Source organism: Balaenoptera acutorostrata, chromosome 6, assembly GCF_949987535.1.
Source record: "Balaenoptera acutorostrata chromosome 6, mBalAcu1.1, whole genome shotgun sequence".
NCBI lineage: Eukaryota > Metazoa > Chordata > Mammalia > Artiodactyla > Balaenopteridae > Balaenoptera > Balaenoptera acutorostrata.
The window spans coordinates 70,251,756-70,271,192 of NC_080069.1; the positions used below are offsets into that span (position 1 = coordinate 70,251,756).

Sequence of the window (19,437 nt, forward strand, 5' to 3'; positions counted from 1 at the left end):
CATGTCAATGGCCTCCCTTGCCCTCTGGCTTCCAGTTGGGTCTGGCCAATTGGGAACCTCTGCAGGAGATGAGAGGGAAGGAGAAGAGTGAGGAAGGAGGATTTATTCCTAAAACTGTTCCAGGGGACCTTGTGCTGAGTGTGCTCCTTGATAGAAGGACACTTTCTTCTCAAGGCGGCACTTTCTTCTCTTATCTACTCCCCTGCCTCAGCCCTACCTTTACCTTTATATTTAATCCCTTTATTATACCTTCCTCAAATTATCCTAATTTGAGCATGCATCTGTTTCCTCTTGAGACTTTGACTGATATATAAATGATTGATCCTAATTATTGAGATGTTAAAACGTGAAGCTCTTGGAAGTGATGCTATTCTACATCTCCCCCACTGCCCCCCACATAAAAGTCTATGTTGTTGTGTCAATGCACAGATTTGCATGTTAACATTCATAGAAGCGTTATTCATAATAGCTGAAAAGTAGAAGCAACCCAAATGTCTATCAACTGGAGACTGGATAAGCAATATGTGGTGTATCCATAGAATGGAATATTATTAAGCAATAAAAATGAGTGAATTCTGAAATGTGCTATGATATAGATAAACCTCAAACACATTATTCTAAGTGTAAGAAGTCAGGCACAAATGACCACACATTGTGATTCCAGTTGAATTAAATGCTCAAAAAGTCAAGTCAGTAGAGACAGAAAGTTGATTAGTGGTTGGCTAGGGTTGGGGGTGGGAACAGGGATTAACTGTATACAGGCACCATGAATATTATTGGGATGATGGCAATGTTCTAATTCTAGATTATGATGATCATTACACAACTTGGTAAATTTACTAAAATTCATTGAGTTGTACACTTAAAATGAGTACATTTTTTGGTATGTAAACAATAAAGTTGTTTTGGAAAAAGTACACCTTGGATATCTTTTTATGTCAGTAGTTGTGGCTATAACTGTAACCCATATGTTTAATGCTTTTGTATATAATTCTATTTTTCTGATGTGCAATATTGATGTACAACTTCAGTCCCTCCCATGTTCCATGCCACACCCCCAAATAATCCATTTTCTTAAAAGCAGTGAAAGTGCTATAGTCCCTATCAGAGATTTTACGGGGAGTTAGTATCCACAACAGAGAGCTCTGCTGTCCCAGGTCTCTCCAGGCTTCTCCTCCAACCAGGGGCTTGCCCATCCCTGGAAATTTTCCCCTGCGTGCAATGCCAACCTGGGTTGTTCTTCTCCCCTCTTCTTCCCCCCACTTCCCTTCCCCTTCTCCCCTCTCCTCCTTTGTCCCCCCGTCTTTTCTCTAGCAAATAAATTATCGATCATACTTAGTGGAGAACTGTTCTATCTGTGTCTCTCAGTCCTAGATTCTAGTGGCCCCTCAGTTTCAGATACCCACCAAGGAGGCTTATCCACCCAACAAAAAAGGAAGTCTCTGTCTTTGGGGTGGGGGTATTCTAATACAGCTGCTAAGAAAAATAAGTTTATCTTTATATTATTACATCTGTTATTCTATTCGATTGCTGTGTAGTATTTCATTTTATGAATGAAATAAACTTTTTATCAAGTTTTCTCCTGAACAACATGCTTGTGCTATCGCATATCTTCAGACAAGAATATAAGGACTCCCTACTGTTGAATTTAGATTAGATTTAGATTAGACAGTGTTTATCCACAAATTTGCTTTTAATCCATGCCCTCCCACATTGCCAAAGATAATCAAGCGTTGGCTGTAATCACTCATACTTTGGTTTGGAATACGTGATTAATTATATGTAAATATTATATCCTGTTAATTGGTGTTTTCAATATAAATGGCCTGAGTTAAATTTTTTTCCAGGGCTTTTTTTTTTTTTTTTTTAATAACCAGAAAGTCAATCTTTTTGTGTTCCCCACTGATTTCCTGTGGCAATAAAAATAAAAGGTATTGAATTTTTTAATATGAATTTAAATTGGAATTTCACTGATTTAACTATGTAGTTTAATTAAAGTGCCTACTATGCTAGGCAGCAGCAGTATGTTAGAAGAATCATCTGCAGTTCTCTGCCCTCAAGGACCTGAAGGGCTAAAACAACTAACCTATAAAAGATCCAAAATAATTGTCAGGATCCTGACAAGGCAGGAAGAAATAGAAGGAATTCCGTAATCAGTTGGCATGTAAAGCTAGTCTAATTGAAAGTGATTTAGGAAGTGTTATTATTTAAAACATTTTTTAAAAAGATAACACAATAAGAAAAAGTTGGATCTGAAGGAGACCTTAGAAATAAATCTAATTAGTGCTCTTATTGTACAAACGAAGAAAAGTGCCGTCTAACCTGGTAGAGGGGCTTTATAAAGTCACACAGCTTGGAGTAAAGGAGTCAGGAAGATGAAGATTCATAGACTTTTCTCCAGTACAGTGTGCTAGACCATGTAATGAAGCTAGATTAAGTTAATGAAAATGAGGCTAATTAAGTTAATAAAAAAGACATGGAATCTTTGCTTAGGAAATCTATCAAATCAACAGTGAGTGGCATGGTAACCTCTGGATGTAGAAATGTGGGCTCGTTGCAGAACTCCTGAGCTATATATGGTTGGTGTTGCTTTCACAGAACCCTGAACTCTCCTGGTTGAAGTGACCCCCAACACTCATTGAATTTTTCCTTAAAGTTCTATGTTGAATTTAAATTTTTGTGCCTAAGACATCTACCACCTGGTTTCAGCTTTGTATCTCAGAAGTAACATGGAAGTCATGTACTAGTCTTTCACTTGGCAGTGCCTTAACAACCAAAAGATAGTCAGCTGTCTCTCCAAGCCTCTCCCGGCCAAATAGCACCATGGGAAATGCCTTCCAGACAGCATGCTGGCCTGACCACTATCTGTGTCAGCCACACATAACTGTCCCTCACTGGGATTGAGAAAGGGCATTAGAATGAGAGAGACTGAGTGCCGTTTACTAGCTCTTGTGTAGTGCTTGGTGAATTACATTAATCTCTGCTGCTCATTTCCCTTATTTGTAAACTAGGAGTTGTTGGGAGAGTCAGATGAGATGACAGTGATAAAACATTTAGAATGATGCTTTTATATATAGTATGTGTTCAATAAATGGTGGCAATTTATTGAACACCCTTGAGTGATCCTATTCATCATTACTATTGCTTTTTCAAGACACTAGTGGTGACCAGTCTTTGAGATAGCATCCAGTGATCCACTTTCCTGCTGGTTACACCCTGTATAGTCCCCTCCCATATTGAATCAGGGCTGGCCTATGTGACGAATAAAATATTGCAGAAGGTATGTGACTTTTGAAGCGAGGTCATAAAAAAAGACCAAGAACCTTCTGTCTTGGTCTTTTGAATCCCTCGCTCTGAGGGAAGCCATCATGTTGTAAGGACACTGAAGCAGTGCTGTGGAGAAGCTCATGTGGAGAACCGTGACCTCGAGACTTCCCTGGTGGTGCAGTGGTTAAGAATCCGCCTGCCAATGCAGGGGACATGGGTTCGAGCCCTTTTCCAGGAAGATCCCACATGCCATGGAGCAATTAAGCCCATGCACCACAACTACTGAGCCTGCGCCTAGAGCCCGCGAGCCACAACTACTGAGCCTGCGTGCCACAGCTACTGAAGCCTGCGGGCCTAGAGCCCATGCTCTGCAGGAAGAGAAGCCACCGCAATGAGAAGCCCGCGCACCGCAACGAAGAGTAGCCCCTGCTCGCCGCAACTAGGGAAAGCCCACATGCAGCAGCGAAGATGCAGCCAAAAATAAATAAATAAAAACAAACGAAAACTGTGCCCTCTTCCTAACAGCCAGTGCCAGCTTGCCAGCCATGTGAGTGAGTCACCCTAGAAGCAGATACAGGTCAGACGAGTCTTTCAGTAATTGCAGCCCCGGTGACATATGACTGCAGCCTCATGAGAGACCTCAAATCAGAACTGCTTAGCTGAGATACTTCCAAATTTCTGACCCACACAAACTGAAAAATAATGAATGTTTATTGTGGTCTTAAGCTATTAAGTTTTGGAGTAATTTGTTATGCAGGAATAGATAAATGATTCAACATATTTTCTTGTTTTTTATTTCTTCACTGGGGGAACCATGACTCATGGAAAATTTGCCCACATAAAAGATGAAGATGAAGAATGAGGTCTTGTAGGTTGTGAACATTCTCCAAGATGTTGTTGGTTCTACTCCCAAGTCTTTATGCCTTCTCATCACCTCCCCCAGTTTTAATCCACTTTTCAGTTCATATCTCTGCTTTGTCCTCTCACTGATAATAAAATATTCCTATCAGTAAAGGAGGTTCAAGTTTTCTATACCTGGTGCCCTGTAACATCACTGCAAATGGTCAAAACTGGGGGGAAATCAGATGTCTCTAGAGCCAGTCAGGTGAGTTAAATGGTTCTAGGAGGTGTGGACTTTATAAAGTGGTGAGAAATGTGGCTGAACTGAAGACTACTTGCCCCATGTAAAGGGATTCACATTTCAAAAAAAATTTTCAACATTCTGTGCTCTTTGTCTACAGAATTCAACCAGATGGTACCAATTTGATAACTCTGATCAAAATGAACAACCACATTAATAAACCTAAAGGGACAAAAGTTTCATCACTGGAAAATTTTTATTCCCTTTCTATCTTCCCATTGGCACATAAAAGCTCACCATATATGTACTTAAAGAATGGATACATATGTATCTTGGAAGAGCTATACTTGCTTTCTCACTTACCTATTGCAACGTACGTAACAAACCACTCTAAAATTTAGTTGCCTAAAACAGTACATGTTTATTATGTTTCACAAGTCTGTGGATTGGCAGAGTGATTCTTCTAGTCTGGACTGGCTCAGCTGGGGCTTGATGACCTAGGATTCCTCACTCACTTATATGGGCCCTTAGCTGAGAATATTGGGACAGACTGTCTCTCCATGTGGCCTCTTGATCTCAAGGATGCTAGCCCAGACTTCTCCACACAGTGATCACAGGGTTCCCAGCAGCAATAAGCTTCAATGCTCAAGTACTTTTCAAGTCTCTGCTTGTGTCACATTTGTGAACGCATCATTGGCCAAAGCAAGTCACATAGCCAAGCACAGATTCAAGGAGTACATAGACTTCACCTCTTGGTGGGGGGAGTGGCAAAGTTACCTACATGTGCCTGGGAAACTGTATGGCACTTTCTGTTTCCATAGGTAAGGAAGGCTCTGCTTGGTGGGAAATTTTCCAAATATAGGAAGGAGAGTTGTATGGTGGTTAGGCAAAAAGGACAAATGTCCACTACAGTTCTTCAGGCACAGCCTGGCAGTAGCAGCCTAGATGTCATGGAGCACAGTCATGCTGGAGCACCTAACTGTCATCCATCAGCGATCAGAGAGATAGGGAGGAGCAGGCAGAGTAACCAAATGGCTGCAGTGGGCCTGAGGATGGTGCCTGCAGGCCTCATGGATCATGGAGGACAAAGGAAAAAAGGGTGTCTGCGTGGAGTAAGTGCTGTCTGTGGTTAGCCCCAGTGTCCAAGAGATAGACAGGGCCTGATCAATACCCACAGATCCACAAGAGAACATTTCTGAATGATGCCTGTGGAGAGGAGCTATGCCTAAAGACCTTCTCATTTCAATCAGGCAGAAGCATGCCCAGAATGGGTGACTGCCAGGCATCTGCTCACCTTTCAGGACTGACCCCCACCTGTGCCTGGAGACTGCTCAGCTCATCTTTACCTACATGGGGTGAACACCTGCTTCAACATCCAAGGGTACTTGTAATTCCCTTTACCCCCTACCTCCAAAATAGAGAGTGGCATTCTGGACAGCCAGGCAGATGGTGGCAGACACGGAGTAGAAGAGATGCCACCACTCCCCGCCTCCCCCAGCACCTGTGCTTGGGTAAATCTGAACAAAACCAGTTTGAGATTTTGTTCACTAGCTCTTTACCTCCAGGCACCTGCCACCCCTAGGCTTTGTGTGAGAGACAGGAGGAATTTATGGCCTTTTTTTTTAACAGTCTACTAACTTGCCTTAGGGAAAGGAGAGTAGGAAAAAGTTATGTAAGGTGGGGAGGGGTCGTGTTCTCTGATGAAGCTGAAAAGAAAGTACCCCTGATGAAAATTGGAAACAGAAAGTTTCCAGAAAAACACAAAAAGATTTCTGATGACAGGCCTGACATTTGATGAGCACCAGCTATGTACGATACTGGGCAGTAAGTCACAAAGAATGTTTTCATTTGGTCCCAAAATAACCCTAAAAATTTATGTGAGGGTTTCCTCATTGTTGACGAGGAAACTGAGGCCAAGAGCAGCTGAACATCCTGAGTGTGCCCACTGAGCTAGGAAGAGGCTGAACCTCATGCTGTTTCCTTGTGTCATACTGCTTCCTGTGACTATATGGGGGAGCAGGGTGGAGACATCTGGGTAGGGTGGGGTTATCACTGACCTAGGACTGAAGTAGCTTTGGGAATCATGATGATAGGAGACTCTGCCCCATAACTCTTTGCCCCTAATTCTCCCCAGACTCCATCCTCTCCTAGGTATGCCCCCTGCCCCTGATCCCCATCCTGTTCCCTGTTTCAGGATCTCTGTCTGTGCTCCTCACTGACCCTTTCCACCTCAGCCTTGACATAGGTAATCATTAGTAACTTGGAGCTGGAGAAAACTCTAAATCAGGTATCTGTCAAGTGGCAAAAAGAATGTTGTTGCAGGTCCAAGTAGATGACACAGGCTCATGCAGAAATTCAAGTTTGAATTTCAAGCCTACTTTCTTATAAAAATTCTATTACACGGGTAGTTCATTTCTTTTGCTAGAAATTTATTTTATTTTTAAAATTATTTATTTATTTTTGGCTGCATTGGGTCTTCATTGCTCTGGGCGGGCTTTCTCTAGTTGTGGCGAGCGGGGGCTACTTGTCATTGCGGTGCGCGGGCTTCTCATTGCAGTGGCTTCTCTTGTTGCGGAGCATGGCCTCTAGGTGCACCAAGCTTCAGTAGTTATGACAGCCGGGCTCAGTAGTTGTGGCACACGGGCTCAGTAGTTGCGGCTTGAGGGCTCTACAGCGCAGGCTCAGTAGTTGTGGCGCAGGGGCTTAGTTGCTCTGCGGCATGTGGGATCTTCCCGGACCAGGGCTCGAACCCGTGCCCCCTGCATTGGCAGGCAGATTCTTAACCACTGCGCCACCAGGGAAGTCCCCTAGAAATTAATTTTAAACAAAGGATTTTAAAGTGCTTATATTTCTTCTCTTTCTATGGGAGGTTGCATCCTGGGTTAAAAACTAGAGAGACAATAACTAGGGTTTTCAAATAATTTATCGTCCAAACTGAGCACTTTTGAGAGCGGAAGGGGGCACTGTTAATAATACCCCAGGACTATCCCAGGTAAACAGGGATGTATAGCTAAGGGAATTTTAGGATAGAACACCTTTGAAAGTTAGGGACTACCTGCACATATTTTATGATTTGATGATATGTTGTTTTAGGTAGTGTCTTAATAACTTTAAAGAAAATACATGCACGTCTCTGGGGCAGACTTCTAAGCAGTGAAAGGAAGAGTAACTTTTTGGCTTGCTCGTTATTAATAGCCCAGTGCTTTCAAATTGCCGTTAAGTTTCTCTTGTCTGGTTCACACATTTGGATTCTGTCTTTCATACGGAGCATTTGCAAACTATCCAAATATAAACATCTTTAATGAAGCAGTAAGATACTGAGGCGAAACAATGTCCAAGGTGTGAATTATTGCACCATCCATAACTCAGATTGAAGTGTGACTTTTTGTGATTACAGAATAGCTGTTTGCCAAGTTGTATAACAAAAAGCATGGTAATTACAGCCCTAAATAATTCATATTATCTTTAAACATCTATTTTTAAGTTGGTAGAAACTGTAAAATAAAAACCCAAATAGTAAAACCTCATCCTCAATCTTAAGTTTATTTAAATAACTGGTGTTTATGCTACCTACCCTCAAAGATGTTTGTTTCTTTTCTTAGTAACTTTTGAGAAGTATTATTAATTGATAATTGATGGGGGTTAGATAAGGGTAAAATGTCTTTGGTGAAAGACTTCCTATAAATCAATATACATCAGGCATAATTCTGTACACTAGAAAATGGTGTATCAGACCTTCTGAATTTCTTTAGGAAGTTTAGATTTGTATTTTCCTAATTTTATCATGGTTAAACTGTGATTCCCTTGACATAAATTATATGCACGTACAAGTTTGAAATACGTAAGATATATGTAGGACAGACCCTAGGCAAAATTCAACAACACTCAATAGCTTTTTGTTTGTTTTCAGTAATCTTGACACTGGATGTTCCTAGCTCCAGATTTTTTTATGTATTCCTCTCTGATCCCCAACTCTTCCTTATCCTGTCTCTTTGCCTTAAGATTCTCATCTCTACTCAACCTAAAGACTGTTTTTAAGTGATGATGATTCCTATTATCTCCTATGCCACCATTTTGTTGTTGTTGTTAGGATATCTTTTAGAAAAGTGACGTAGAAGAGTGAGTAGGTACTCAGGCACTGTGGCAGGTCGGTTGTGAGGACTGGAATTTGGGGGGTAGGGGTATATTTCTCAACACCCCGTAGTGTTCAGTCCACCTACCCTTCTTTCATTATGCAACGAGACCATAGTCATTCTCGTTCACTTGGAAATAAGAATGTATCTTTAAGAATAAGAAAGTCCCATGGGAAGATGTACTGAAATGTGAGGCTTTTGAGAAAGGATGCAGTAATTGCTAGCTTTGCTCCATAAATCACTATATTTCCCTGAAGATAGAGATAATCAATGTTCTTTGACTCTCAGCTTCAGCTGGAAGAATCGAGGAAGAAATATTTCACATTGATTTGTCTCATCCAGGACCCAAGCTGTGATGGGAATTAGTGAATTCTGAAGAATGGCTGATACATCTGCTGGAAACATTCAGCATTTGGAATACTCCTGTTTTCCTGTCATATAGTTTATTCAGTATTGCTTTTTTTTCCTCTGCACCAACTGCATTTTCAGAGAGAGAGAAAAAAACTCTTCAGATTCACCAGGAATACTTTCTATATGAAGGCTTGTTACTATGCCTTTGGGATGCTGGCTTTCTGAACTCACCAAATCTTAGTGTGTTTTTTAAAGCTTTCTTTTGCATCCTAGGAATGATTGGTTTCGTAGAAGCTCAAAGAGATCTTAGAAATAAACATGCTCAGTAGTGTTTTATTTTATTCTTCAGAGCCCTAGGGTTCCTCCAAGGTGTTTCAGAAGCTACGAGGGGCCCATGCATAAGAAGGTAAGGCCCCTCGCTTCGGTCTCAGCACCTTCATTTTTATCTGTTTTATACAATGGGCTCTGTGTAAAATTCTCTTGACCATGTCAACCAAAATTTGAAAGAGTTTGGTCTCCGTGAAGTGATTAGTCCCAAGTGTTCCAACAAGTTAATGGCAATGTCTAGGTCTAGAATATGCCTTCTGGTCTGTAGACCTCTTGTTTTGTTATATTGCTGTACCTTATGGAAAGGGAACCAAGGCCATAAACTGCCAACCAGTAGACAGAGTCATGAAAAGACCACTCATAAAGAGGAAATAAGCCTTTTTAGAAAATGCTCAACCTCACTGAATTTGGGAGTATAGATTAAAGCAGTGTTGGTTTTTTTGGGTTTTTTTTGCCCTTATCAAATTGGCTAAGATGATACTTAGTGGATAAGCAGAACACATTGAGATTGGTGTTATCGATATGTGTTTTGGGGGTATAAATTCGGCGGGAGGCATATTTATGTAGAGAGCTTGAAAAATATTTAAGATACATTCACATTATCACCTGGTGAACACTGGTGCAGCCCAGCAGATGTTCACAAGCCACATCCTTTCTGACTGGTCCGTGTATGTATTCTGACTGGGGGATAACCATGCTATACAGGGATTAAAGGTGTTGACTGTTGTTCCCCCATATAGCCCAATAACCTTACAGTTTTAGAAATTGATGCTAACGAAATAATTTGAATTATAGTAGAAGAAGTGTGCATAGAAATGTTCTTTGCAACATTTTCACTATTTTTTAATAGTGAAAAATGATCTCCCCCCTAAATGCACACAGTAAAGGAACGGTTAAGCAAACTCTTAATGTCTGGATGGTGAAATATTAAAACTAAGTTTACAAATAGTTTCTTGAGAAGTGTTAAAATAATTTTAGTATACAGTTAAATGAATAGAACTTCATATAAAGTATAGACTGGAATGATTATCTCCGGGCAGTGAGATTGCGAGTGATTATTCATTTCTTTATTGGCTTTTAAAATATTTTCCCAGTTTTCCGTGGTGTGTATGCATTCCTTTTATAAAAGGAGAAGGAATTCGTCTTTTCTCTTCCTGATAATTCCACTGAAAGTGCCACCAAAATCATGGTTTGGGCTATTTTCTGATATAACCCAGGAGTGAGGAGAAGGCCAGAGCCTGCCTTCCACTGTGCTGTTTTGGTTTTGTGAACAGAAGAGATTTTCACATGTCATTTGTCATTTGGCACACTCATAGTTCTCTGCTGGCAACAGTTGCTCCCTGAGTCTTTTGAGTTAACATCAAGGAATTCCGGGTTTATGTTTGGGAAAGTATAACGGCAATGTGGGGCTTCAGTTAGGGTTTAGCAACTTAAAGACACTTTCTTCTAGCTCACAAAAATGAGAAGCCCTGCGTTTCTGTTCTGGCTATGTCACTTCCTATCCATGTGACTTTGACTGAATGTGGAAAGTCTCCGAGCCTCAGTTTTTTCATTTGTCAAATGAGAGTGATGCTACCTCTTTTATGGTGCTATTAAAACAAGAAAAGACAGGTAATGTGCCTAATGTAGTGCATGGCATTAACGTAAAAGAAACCTTCAATCTGTGTTTATTCCATTGCTTTATTTACTCTGGGCCTCCTTCCTTTATTATGCGACTTATGTAAGGGGAAAAGTACTTGTGCTTTGAACATTTATTCCTTATCCAATACTGTGGAGACTTGGGTAGATATAATGCTAAGAATCAGGAGGATAGTCCTAGATGGGTAGATCATTCTGGCAACTCCAAGAGAACAACAAATGGCAGTTTCTGTTTTTCAGGACCTGTGGACTGACGTGGTTAAGAACTTTGTTTATGTGTGTGTCTCAGAGGATATATAAAAATTACAGTTCTTTGTCTTCAGTAGCCAGAGGTCCAGCTTTTTATTATTTGTGACTAGAGAAGGTGCCTAGCACAGAATGTGTTCTAAAACTCTGGAGGAGACATTTCTTTTCAGTCTCCTTAGTCCATCTACATCTACCCAGTACCCAGTACCCTAAATCTTTCTATCTGCCTTTTTGACCTTTCAGAAAACTGCTGTCAGATCCTTCATTCTGGGGAAAAATATCAGTATTAACAGATTTTGCTGTTCCCTTTTTCTTTTCTTAATTTAATTTTATTTATTTTTTTACACTGCAGGTTCTTATTAGTCATCCATTTTATACACATCAGTGTATACATGTCAATCCCAATCTCCCAATTCAGCACACCACCATCCCCACCCCACCACGGTTTTCCCCCCTTGGTGTCCATACGTTTGTTCTCTACATCTGTGTCTCTATTTCTGCCCTGCAAACGGGTTCATCTGTACTATTTTTCTAGGTTCCACATATATGTGTTAATATACGGTATTTGTTTTTCTCTTCCTGACTTACTTCACTCTGTATGACAGTCTCTAGATCCACCCACGTCTCTACAAATGACCCAATTTCGTTCCTTTTTATGGCTGAGTAATATTCCATTGTATATATGTACCACATCTTCTTTATCCATTTGTCTGTCAATGGGCATTTAGGTTGCTTCCATGACCTGGCTATTGTAAATAGTGCTGCAATGAACATTGGGGTGCATGTGTCTTTTTGAATTGTGGTTTTCTCTGGGTATATGCCCAGTAGTGGGATTGCTGGATCATATGGTAATTTTCTTTTTAGCTTTTTAAGGAACCTCCATACTGTTCTTCATAGTGGCTGTATTGATTTACATTCCCACCAACAGTGCAAGAGGGTTCCCTTTTCTCCACACCCTCTCCAGCATTTGTTGTTTGTAGATTTTCTGATGATGCCCATTCTAACTGGTGTGAGGTGATACCTCATTGTAGTTTTTTTAAAAAAATTAATTAATTAATTAATTAATTTATTTACTCTCAGCTGTGTTGGGTCTTCGTTTCTGTGCGAGGGCTTTCTCCAGTTGCGGCGAGCGGGGACCACTCCTCATCGCGGTGCACGGGCCTCCCACCATCGCGGCCTCTCCTGTTGCGGAGCACAGGCTCCAGATGCGCAGGCTCAGTAGTTGTGGCTCACAGGCCTAGTTGCTCCGCGGCATGTGGGATCTTCCCAGACCAGGGCTTGAACCCGTGTCCCCTGCATTGGCAGGCAGATTCTCAACCACTGCGCCACCAGGGAAGCCCCTCATTGTAGTTTTGATTTGCATTTCTCTAATAATTAGTGATGTTGAGCATCCTTTCATGTGTTTGTTAGCAATCTGTATGTCTTCTTTGGAGAAATGTCTGTTTAGGTCTTCTGCCCATTTTTGGATTGGGTTGTTTGTTTTTTCAATATTGAGCTGCATGAGCTGTTTATATATTTTGGAGATTAATCCTTTGTCCATTGATTCGTTTGCAAATATTTTCTCCCATTCTGAGGGTTGTCTTTTTGTCTTGTTTATGGTTTCCTTTGCTGTGCAAAAGCTTTTAAGTTTCATTAGGTCCCATTTGTTTATTTTTGTTTTTATTTCTATTACTCTAGGAGGTGGATCAAAAAAGATCTTGCTGTGATTTATGTCAAACAGTGTTCTGCCTATGTTTTCCTCTAAGAGTTTTAAAGTGTCTGGTCTTATATTTAGGTCTCTAATCCATTTTGAGTTTATTTTTGTGTATGGTGTTAGGGAGTGTTCTAATTTCATTCTTTTATATGTAGCTGTCCAGTTTTCCCAGCACCACTTATTGAAGAGACTGTCTTTCTCCACTGTATATCCTTGCCTCCTTTGTCATAGATTACTTGACCATAAGTGCGTGGGTTTATCTCTGGGCTTTCTATCTTGTTCCATTGGCCTGTGTTTCTGTTTTTGTGCCAGTACCATATTTTCTTGATTACTGTAGCTTTGTAGTATAGTTTGAAGTCAGTGAGTCTGATTCCTCCAGCTCCGTTTTTTTCCCCTCAGGACTGCTTTGGCTATTTGGGGTCTTTTGTGTCTCCATACAGATTTTTAAGACTTTTTGTTGTAGTTCCATAAAAAATGCCATTGGTAATTTGATGGGGATTGCATTGAATCTGTAGACTGCTTCAGGTAGTATAGTCATTTTCACAGTATTGATTCTTCCAATCCAAGAACATGGTATATTTCTCCATCTATTTGTATCATCTTTAATTTCTTTCATCAGTGTCTTATAATTTTCTGCATACAGGTCTTTTGTCTCCCTAGGTAGGTTTATTCCTAGATATTTTATTCTTTTTGTTGCAGTGGTAAACGGGAGTGTTTTCTTAATTTCACTTTCAGATTTTTCATCATTAGTGTATAAGAATGCAAGAGATTTCTGTGCATTAATTTTGTATCCTGCTACTTTACCAAATTCATTGATTAGTTCTAGTAGTTTTCTGGTAGCATCTTTAGGATTCTCTACGTATAGTATCATGTCATCTGCAAACAGTGACAGTTTTACTTCTTCTTTTCCAATTTGTATTCCTTTTATTTCCTTTTCTTCTCTGATTGCTGTGGCTAAGACTTCCAAAACTATGTTGAATAATAGTGGTTAGAGTGGACAACCTTGTCTTGTTCCTGATCTTAGAGGAAATGCTTTCAGTTTTTCACCATTGAGAATGATGTTTACTTTGGGTTTGTTGTATATTGCCTTTATTATGTTGAGGTAGGGTCCCTCTATGCCCACTTTCTGGAGAGTTTTTATCATAAACGGGTGTTGAAATTTTTCAAAAGCTTTTTCTGCATCTATTGAGATGATCATATGGTTTTTATTCTTCAGTTTGTTAATATGGTGTATCACATTGATTGATTTGTGTATATTGAAGAAACCTTGCATCCCTGGGATAAATCCCACTTGATCATGGTGTATGATCCTTTTAATGTGTTGTTGGATTCTGTTTGCTGGTATTTTGTTGAGGATTTTTGCATCTATATTCATCAGTGATACTGGTCTGTAATTTTCTTTTTTTGTAGTATCTTTGTCTGGTTTTGGTATCAGGGTGATGGTGGCCTCATAGAATGAGTTTGGGAGTGTTCCTTCCTCTGCAATTTTTGGAAGAGTTTGAGAAGGATGGGTGTTAGCTCTTCTCTAAATGTTTGGTAGAATTCACCTGTGAAGCCATCTGGTCCTGGACTTTTGTTTGTTGGAAGATTTTTAATCACAGTTTGAATTTCATTACTTGTGATTGGTCTGTTCATATTTTCTATTTATTCCTGGTTCAGTCTTGGAAGGTTATACCTTTCTAAGAATTTGTCCATTTCTTCCAGGTTGTCCACTTTGTTGGCATAGAGTTGCTTGTAGTAGTCTCTTAGGATGCTTTGTATTTCTGTGGTGTCTGTTCTAACTTCTCCTTTTTCATTTCTAGTTTTATTGATTTGAGTCCTCTCCCTCTTTTTCTTGATGCATCTGGGTAATGGTGTATCCATTTTGTTTATCTTCTCAAAGAACCAGCTTTTAGTTTTATTGATCTTTGCTATTGTTTTCTTTGTTTCTATTTCATTTATTTCTGCTCTGATCTTTATGATTTCTTTCCTTCTGCTAACTTTGGGTTTTGTTTGTTCTTCTTTCTCTAGTTCCTTTAGGTGTAAGGTTAGATTGTTTATTTGAGATTTTTCTTGTTTCTTGAGGTAGGCTTGTATAGCTATAAACTTCCCTCTTAGTACTGCTTTTGCTGCATCCCATTGGTTTTGGATTGTCGTGTTTTCATTGTCATTTGTCTCTAGGTATTTTTTGATTTCCTCTTTGATTTCTTCAGTGATCTCTTGGTTATTTAGTAACGTATTGTTTAGCCTCCATGTGTTTGTGTTTTTACGTTTTTTTCCCTGTAATTCATTTCTATTCTCATAGCATTGTGGTCAGAAAAGATGCATGATATGGTTTCAGTTTTCTTCAATTTACTGAGGCTTGATTTTTGACCCAAGATATGATCTATCCTGGAGAATGTTCCATGCACACTTGAGAAGAAAGTGTAATCTGATGTTTTTGGATGGAATGTCCTTTAAATATCAATTAAATCTATCTGGCCTATTGTGTCATTTAAAGCTTCTGTTTCCTTATTTATTTTCATTTTGGATGATCTGTCCATTGGTGTAAGTGAGGTGTTAAAGTCCAACTATTATTGTGTTACTGTCGATTTCCTCTTTTATAGCTGTTAGCAGTTGCCTTATATATTGAGGTGTTCCTATGTTGGGTGTATAGATATTTATAATTGTTATATCTTCTTCTTGGATTGATCCCTTGATCATTATGTTATGTCCTTCCTTTTCTCTTGTAACATTCTTTATTTTAAAGTCTATTTTATCTGATATGAGAATTGCTACTCCAGCTTTCTTTTGATTTCCATTTGCATGGAATATCTTTTTCCATCTCCTCACTTTCAGTCTGTATGTGTCCCTAGGTCTGATGTGGGTCTCTTGTAGACAGCATATGTATTGGTCTTGTTATGTATCCATTCAGCAAGCCTGTGTCTTTTGGCTGGAGCATTTGATCCCTTCACGTTTAAGGTAATTATCGATATGTATGTTCCTACAATCAAATCCTGCTAGCCTTCAAAGACTGATTCTCTAGGAATTCCTCCTTCCGTTCCCGGACCCCCAGGTTGGGAAGCCTGATGTGGGGCTCAGAACCTTCACTCCAGTGGGTGGACTTCTGTGGTATAAGTGTTCTCCAGTCTGTGAGTCACCCACTCAGCTGTTATGGGATTTGATTTTACTGTGATTGCGCCCCTCCTACCGTCTCATTGTGTCTTCTCATTTGTCTTTGGATATGCGGTATCTTTTTTGGTGAGTGTCATTGTCCTCTTGTCGATGATTGTCCAGCAACTAGTTGTGATTCTGGTGTTCTTGCAAGAGGGAGTGATAGCATGTCCTTGTACTCCGCCCTCTTGGTTCAGGGCCTGCTCTTCCCTTTCTTAGGTGCACTTGCTTTTAATGAGAAGCCTTGGAGCTAAGAGCATGGGTTTCTAAATGGAGGAATTCTAAGGTTCAGTTAGCAAGAGAGAATATTGGATGTTAAGAGACCATCCAGAAAGGCCTTAAAGTAATTCCTGAAGAAACCTCTTGTTTGGACTATTTGATCTCTAAAGGAAGGAGGGCTGAGTTCAGAAGACCAGGTGCGTAGGGAGGGTCACCACTATTGGTGCATTGTTCACTTGTTCCTTTTCCTTTGTGTCCTTGGCCTGTTTCTGAGTCATCTCACTACTCCAAATGTTACCAGCCATATTTGCTGTGAAGATAGTTAGATCTAGATTGTTGCAGATCTGAGGGATCATGTTGGCAGAACCTAAAATTAAACCAAGTCAGATGCCAATATATAAGGAAAATACAAATGAACCATTGAACAATTAAAAAGTCAACTGATGTTTACTGCCGCCTGGAACATAGCCCGGGAACCTGGATGCAAGATAGGCACACATCTCGAAAATAAAGCAACTGCACCATGGGATTTAAAAGCCAGTAATTCCAAAGGAACAATTAATTTAAAAAGGAGGTTAATTCACAGTTTACAGACTTAGCAGGTGCTTGTTTAGCATATGCAATAAAAAGCAAACTAGTGGTAGATTTATAAAAATGTCAGTTAAATAATTTATGATATATACATGCTAATTGTTTTTGCATAATCCAGTTCTCTTTTCCCTCTCATGACCGTCACTGAGATATTGTTTTCGAACAGAATGTGGTGCTTATACCCTATGTCTTTTTATGATTTAAATATTCTAAATGGAAGAATTTATATATTTTTTGGTAAGCTGTTTGTCTTTGGAATTTCAGAACTTGGTTTTTTGGGGTTTTTTCCCTTTAAATCGGTGAATTGAAAATTATCTGTTTGTGTATATATTTTTCTTGGCATGTCCAAGTTATCTTTTTGAGCTGAAGTTCACAGGTTATCTAAGTATATGTAATAACAAGAGTCCTGTTTATTTTGCCGATAACAGGAACTTAAATGCATCTATTGTAATATGAAGAAATTCTCATGTTATTGCTTTATCCTGGCATATTTGTATTTACCTTTATTCTGTAGGAGCAAACTATTATTTTAGTTGCTTCTTCTTCTAGAGAGAGGTCCCTACTGCAAAAGGTTTTTTTGGTCTCACCTACTTATGTAGAATTTCCTACAGAGGCCTAAATATACTGAAAATGAGGGTCAAAACTGAGATAGAGATGTGGAAATCTAAGGTTTTGGGTTTTTTTAATTTATATTTTTCTATATGGGAATGCTTGAGAGAGAGAGAGTGTGTGTGTGTGTGTGTGTGTGTGTGTGTCTGTCTGTCTGTGTGTGTGTATGTATTTTAACTCAGACTAGGATTCCTGTCTTACTTTGCTAATGGCTGAAGAACATAAGTCATTTGAAATAAGGATCTTCCAGTTTATTCCAGTGAAAATTTTGGATATAGAATTTTCCAATAACATTTTTTGCTTCAGAAAAATCTCACCCCTCAGGGATCACTTCTTGTGTTAAAAATATATTGCTCCTAAATATAGTAATACACTTGCGTGTAATTAGAATATCATGAACATCTGAAAGATTATTTTTATTTAACATCTTAATTAGAGTATAATTGCTTTACAGTGGTGTGTTAGTTTCTGCTGCATAACAAAGTGAATCAGCTATACTGATACATATATCCCCATATCCCCTCCATCTTGCAACTCCCTCCCACCCTCCCTATCCCACCCCTTTAGGTGGTCACAAAGCACCGAGCTGATCTCCCTGTGCAATTCAGCTGCTTCCCACTAGCTATCTATTTTACATTTGGTAGTGCATATACGTCATTGCTACTCTCTCACTTCGTCCCAGCTTACCCTTCCCCCTCCCCGTATCCTCAAGTCCATTCTCTATGTCTGCAAGAAAGACTATTTTAAAAAATATTTACTTATGCCCTACCTCTTTACAAAAAGAATTTGAAGCTGTTTACAAAAAGAAAAGAAGATGTATATGCCATGATAAATAGGAAGAGTTAGGGGCAAATTAGGGTGAGAATGTGGTAAAATAGGAGGAAAAATATTCCCATCTGAAGTTTGAGCATAATTACTGAGATTTAGGACATTAAGGACTTAGTAATATATGAGCCCTTACTGGAATTTAGCCACTTAAAAGCTATACTTTGTTTTCCCATTTGTATTCCTCTTTTTTTTTTTTAACATCTTTATTGGAGTATAATTGCTCCACAATGGTGTGTTAGTTTCTGCTTTATAACAAAATGAACCAGCTATACATATACATATATCCCCATATATCCTCCCTCTTGCGTCTCCCTCCCACCCTCCCTACCCCACCCCTCTAAGTGGTCACAAAGCACCGAGCTGATCTCCCTGTGCTATGCAGCTGCTTCTCACTAGCTATCTGTTTTACATTTGGTAGTGTATATATGTTCATGCTACTCTCTCACTTCGTCCCAGCTTACCCTTCCCCCACCCCGTGTCCACAAGTCCATTCTGTACGTCTGTGTCTTTATGTCTTTATACCTTTCCTGCCCCTAGGTTCTTCAGAACCTTTTTTTTTTTTTTTTGATTCCATATATATGTGTTAGCGTGAGGTATTTGTTTTTCTCTTTCTGACTTACTTCCCTCTGTATGACAGACTCTAGGTCCATCCACCTCACTACAAATAACTCAATTTCGCTTCTTTTTATGGCTGAGTAATATTCCATTGTGTATATGTGCCACATCTTCTTTATCCATTCATCTGTCGATGGACACTTAGGTTGCTTCCATGTCCTGGCTATTGTAAATAGAGCTGCAATGAACATTGTGGTACATGACTCTTTTTTTAATTATGGTTTTCTCAGGGTGTATGCCCAGTAGTGGGATTGCTGGGTCATATTGTAGTTCTATCTTCAGTTTTTTCAGGAACCTCCATACTGTTCTCCATAGTGGCTGTATCAATTTACATTCCCACCAACAGTGCAAGAGGGTTCCCTTTTCTCCACACCCTCTCCAGCATTTATTGTTTGTAGATTTTTTGATGATGGCCATTCTGACTGGTGTGAGGTGATACTTCACTGTAATTTTGATTTGCATTTCTCTAATGATAAGTGATGTTGAGCATCCTTTCATGTGTTTGTTAGCAATCTGTATATCTTCTTTGGAGAAATGTCTGTTTAGGTGTTCTGCCCATTTTTGGATTGGGTTGTTTGTTTTTTTGATATTGAGCTGCATGAGCTGTTTGTATATTTTGGAGATTAATCCTTTGTCAGTTGCTTTGTTTGCAAATATTTTCTCCCATTCTGAGGGTTACCTTTTCATCTTCCTTATGGTTTCCTTTG

At 39.5% G+C, this 19,437-nt stretch overlaps 1 protein-coding gene across 5 annotated transcripts in view; it reads left to right on the forward strand.

Moving 5' to 3' along the window:
• GLIS3 (GLIS family zinc finger 3) overlaps positions 1–19,437 on the forward strand; it is a 508,929-nt gene that overhangs the window by 113,564 nt on the left and 375,928 nt on the right. Inside the window, exon 1 of one of the 5 annotated variants that reach the window (XM_057547715.1) lies at positions 9,220–9,238. The exons of the other annotated variants lie outside the window; for them this stretch is intronic. The gene's annotated coding sequence lies outside the window, so the exon portion shown is untranslated. Of the gene's footprint in view, positions 1–9,219; positions 9,239–19,437 lie in introns of those variants that run through there. 5 annotated transcript variants of the gene reach the window in all.